Below are 4,715 nucleotides of genomic sequence, written 5' to 3'. Positions count from 1 at the left end.
CCTACAAATGACTGCGTGATTATTAGTTATCATCAGCAGTGTCGCAGGGACACTGTGTTCTTTTTTCTCTCCATGCCACATCACACCTCGAAGAGAAATGTTTGAACGGGATAGTGTTCAGGAACAGACATTGATAGCTTTGGTTGCCCTACACTCAAATTTCCAATGTTACCATCTTCTTAGATTAGAGACTTTATCAGGAGCTTGTTGATAGTGAAAGTGGGAGGATGGAAAGAATCCCATTACCTGTGTGTTGTCTGGCTGCACCACAGCTCAAATCTGCACTGTACCCACATACAGGACAGTGCTGGCTCACTGCTAGTGTCCCCAACACCGGTCTTAAGGAGCAGCTTCATTCTGTGTTTGAATTTCTTTTTATAAATGACAACTAAACCTGAAGCCATTATAACACTGGAGGCACCGGCTGCCTCTTATTTTCCATTTTGGATTTTAAGAACAGTTGACCCTTGAACAACACGGGGGTTAGAGCCCCGACTTCCGTGTAGTCAAAAATCCACGTGTAACTTATAGTCAGCCCTCCGTATCCGTGGTTCCTCCTTAACCGCAATTCCCCATCTGCTGATTCAACCAACCTTGGATTGTGTAGTACTGTAGTATCTACTACTGAAAAAAATTCATGTATACGTGGACCTGTGCATTTCAAACCTGTGTTGTTCAAGGGTCAACTGTACTTTGAAGTAACCTCATAACAATGTGGGGTGGAGACTTATTTTCAGGGGTTCTCTGGGTCTGCCCATCAGTAAACCCCTAGCACCCTCCAACCATCCTACAGAGATCTGTTCTACTTTAACAACCCACTCAACAATCTTAAGACTAAGGAAAGTCTTCTTTACATTTAATTTTATTCTCATGTGTTATAACTTAAACCTATTTCTATTCTTGTTTGTTACTGCCCTTATAAGGTTGTCCATCTCTAAATTCAATAAACCAAATTCATTTAACTTTTTGGTAGAAGTCTTCAATTCCCATGTCCCAGCCTTAGTTGAATTACCTCTGTGGCTCTCCCTTGAATGTTGTCCAAATTCTCTTTCCCATCTTTAGCCGTGGAGTTTGGAAGGGGACACAGTTAATGCAAATTTAGGACTGCAGGATTCCTACGTGCTATGTAGCTTCATACCAGTCTCCTGTTCTTAGCCTAAAGCTGTACTGAGGATGTGGATTTCCCCAAACGTGAACTCTCTTCTAGTCAAGCCTGCACACTTGTGTTGATCATTTAAGTAATTGCCAGTGTTACTTTTCTTGCTGATTATTCACCGACACCCCCGACGCCACCTTGAGATTAATGCTGACTTTGAATATGTTCCCTTTTTCTGTCAGTTGGCCCTTTTAGGCGATGTTCAGGACCTCCGGGCTCAAGGCTGACCCCCTAAAGAGGCCACTTCTGTTCCCCAGCTAGAACTGGCTCTCTCTCATCTTGGGGCCCAGGAATCAAAAGTTTTGAAGGCAGCAAAGATAAATTCCAACTATTGTTTTCCCCCTTGATCTACCAGGTCTGTTGCTTTGTCACAAAAGATTAGATTAGCTTGACAGGATTGAACTACATAAAGCCAGGCTGGTGTTTTTTTGTTTTTTTCCTTAAAGTATCCTGTTTCCTTGAAAGGCTATAGCTTTCAAATTTTTTCCCAAGTTGAAAAAAAAAAGTCACATGTATTTTTCAAAGTTTTCTTTTCCAACTGGCAGAAATAATTTGAAATTGGTATTGACTTGAATCTTGGAAATTTGCTTTTGCCTCCAACAAAACATAAAATTAGTGAGGGTTGGGGGAGGAGGGTAGTTCCTTCTGTGTCAAATGTATTGCCTGTGTCTGATTAAAAAGAGGAGAGGATTTCCCTGGTGACGCAGTGGTTAAGAATCCGCCTGCCAATGCAGGAGACACGGGTTCGAGCCCTGGTCCGGGAAGATCCCACACGCTGCAGAGCAACTGAGCCCGTGCGCCACAACAACTGAGCCCATGCACCGCAGCTACTGAAGCCCACGAGCCTAGAGCCCGTGCTCCGCAACAAGAGAATCCACTGCAATGAGAAACCCGTGCACCGCAACAAAGAGTAGCCCCTGCTCGCCGCAACTAGAGAAAGCCCGTGCGCAGCAACAAAGACCCAACGCAGCCAAAAAATAAATAGATAAAAATTTAAAAAACGGAGGAGAGAAAGCAAGGCTGTAATGGGCCAGAAGTGGCTGGGACACAGGGCCAGGGAGCATGGAGTCAGCATTTGCCCACACTCAGTTTGATACACCAGGCATCTACTGGGCCCAGGGACTCAAGTAGCATGCAAGTCACAAGTTCAAATACAAGTACCTTTCTGTGCATATGCCACAGATGAAGCCTCAGGCGTGTGATGAGGTTTCAGCAAGGTGGGGAGGCAACTGAGATAAGCCTTGAAGGTTGGCGATGAAACAGAGATGAGGATGAGAGCTTGGGCGTTGCAAAGAATGGATTATCAGGAAAGGCCCAGGGACTTCCCTGGCGGTCCAGTGGTTAAAACTCCACACTTCCACTGCAGGGGGCACAGGTTCAATCCCTGGTCAGGGAACTAAGATCCCACATGCGGCGCGGTGTGGCGGGAAGGAAAAAAAAGAGGGAAGGCCCAGAGGTTGAAAAAGGACAATAGTCATTGTGCCTGAAACAGAACACGCGAAGGGAGTGCCACGCATCCCCGACAAAAGGCCCGTTTTGAAAAGAGCCTTCATTCCAGGAGGAGGAATGGGTGCTTCATTTGGTGGAGAAGAGGGACGCCCTGGGAGGTTTCTTAGCAGGAAAGCGACAGGAGCACAGAGTTGCAAAGTTAAGAGCGCCAATCAAGCTGCCGGAAGAATTCTGAGTCACCGCGAGCCAGGAGAGCGGTCAGGAGGGAAGCTCACAGGCCTGTGAGCCAGCCTGGTGGTGAGACAGGAAAAGAAAAAAGACAGTGAGAATTTAGGAGGGAGAAGAACCCTGCAAGGCCGAACAGCTGATTGCCCATGAGATCTAACTTAAGCTTGAGTGACTGAAGCCTTGCTCGTCAAGGGCCAGGTCATTAATGGTTTTGTTTTTGTTTTTAACTTAAAATAAGTTTTGTTATTTGTTTTTTGTTTTGAAGTACATGGGCCTCTCACCGTTGTGGCCTCTCTCGTTGCGGAGCACAGGCTCCGGACGTGCAGGCTCAGCAGCCATGGCTCACGGGCCCAGCTGCTCCGCGGCATGTGGGATCCTCCCAGACCGGGGCACGAACCCGCGTCCCCTGCATCGGCAGGCGGACTCTCAACCACTGCGCCACCAGGGAAGCCCTAAAATAAGTTTTTTAATTGAAGTATAGTTGATTTACAGTGTTGTGTTCGTTTCAGGCGTACAGCATGGTGATTCAGTTATACATACCTATATATATTCTTTTTCGTGTCCTTTTCCATTATAGTTTATTACCAGATAGTGAATATAGGACCTAGAGATTATCATACTAAGTAAAGTAAGTCAGACAGAGAGAGCCAGGTCGTTTTTAAGGGACTTACAGTGACTGTAAGAAATGTTGCATTCGAGATGATGATCAGTCCCTGGCAGACACGGGGACATTAGACCTGGCCTTCAGGAGAGAGGTGGGTGCTAGGATTCTGGACTCAAGGAAACTGGGAGTGGGGACGTGCAGAATGAGAAGGTCCGGTGCCCAAAACCTGGGGAACAGGAGGGAGCAGCTGAAGGGAAAGTCATAACGGGTGACGTCTGAGCGAATTTCGGAGGGGAACTTCCTCCTCCCGAGGAAAAACCAGACTAGAAACAATGATCTCTCCTCTGCCTGGGCCTAATCTCCAGTCTGAGTCACATTTAAGAAACCTCAGTCTGGCCCAAGAAAAAGAGTCTGTGTGGCCAGCCCTGGGGCAGATGCCCACAAGGTGAAGGGCCGTGTCAACAGATAGCCCAAGGGGTCTATCTACCCGGGCACCCAGGTTTGTAGTAACTGAAGCCATTGTTAAAATAACCAAAGTAGAATTTCTTCCGAAGTGAAGCCTGGAGACTTCAACATTTGACAGTGTTTTTTGCTTGGCCTCAGAAGCATGACTTGCTTAAATGTTGGAGGCCATGTTTCATGAGAACCCTGGGGAAAACCAAATGCTTTTCAAGTATCACCAAATGGATCCATGTTAGCTCAGATGAACTCCTTTTGACGTGCCAGAAAGATGGGGCAGAACCGGCTTCTATCAGTCTGCTCAACGAGACAGGCTCCTATCTGGTTCCCTCAAGTACTAAACTCTCAGCCAAGAACTGCTCCGGGCAGATCCCCAGGTCAAGATGGACCTCTGAGCACTCCCCCAGCTCTCCCAGGAAATGGCAAGGCAGAGCCGTGTGGGACCACAGTCCTAGGTACTATTTATTATGACCCTTCCTAGGCCCCACAGTTCCTACAATACAATAGCACTTAACACATTTTCCCTATGCTCTCTTTGGGCAAGCACTGAGAATGTGCAGTCATGAATCCTACTCGCTAGGTAATTATTTCTCATTTAACTTGCTCCATTTCTGTAGAGTATTTCCAAGATGTCTTCCAGGAGCTTCTAACAAGCTTTTCAGCTGTCAAGTGTTGAAACCTTTCTAACCACTAGCCAAAAGCAAGAGAATTGATTAGCAAGAAAAACAAAGCATCTTCAGCCCAGATTCTAAGTTTGAGGTTTTCCTGTCCAGGTGATTTAAACCATGCTGCAGGGAGAGATGTGTGGTCATAGCAGCC

The sequence above is a fragment of the Mesoplodon mirus genome (genome assembly GCF_964341445.2).
Source record: "Mesoplodon mirus genome assembly, chromosome: 16".
NCBI lineage: Eukaryota > Metazoa > Chordata > Mammalia > Artiodactyla > Ziphiidae > Mesoplodon > Mesoplodon mirus.
Note: the sequence above shows the minus strand (reverse complement) of the source record.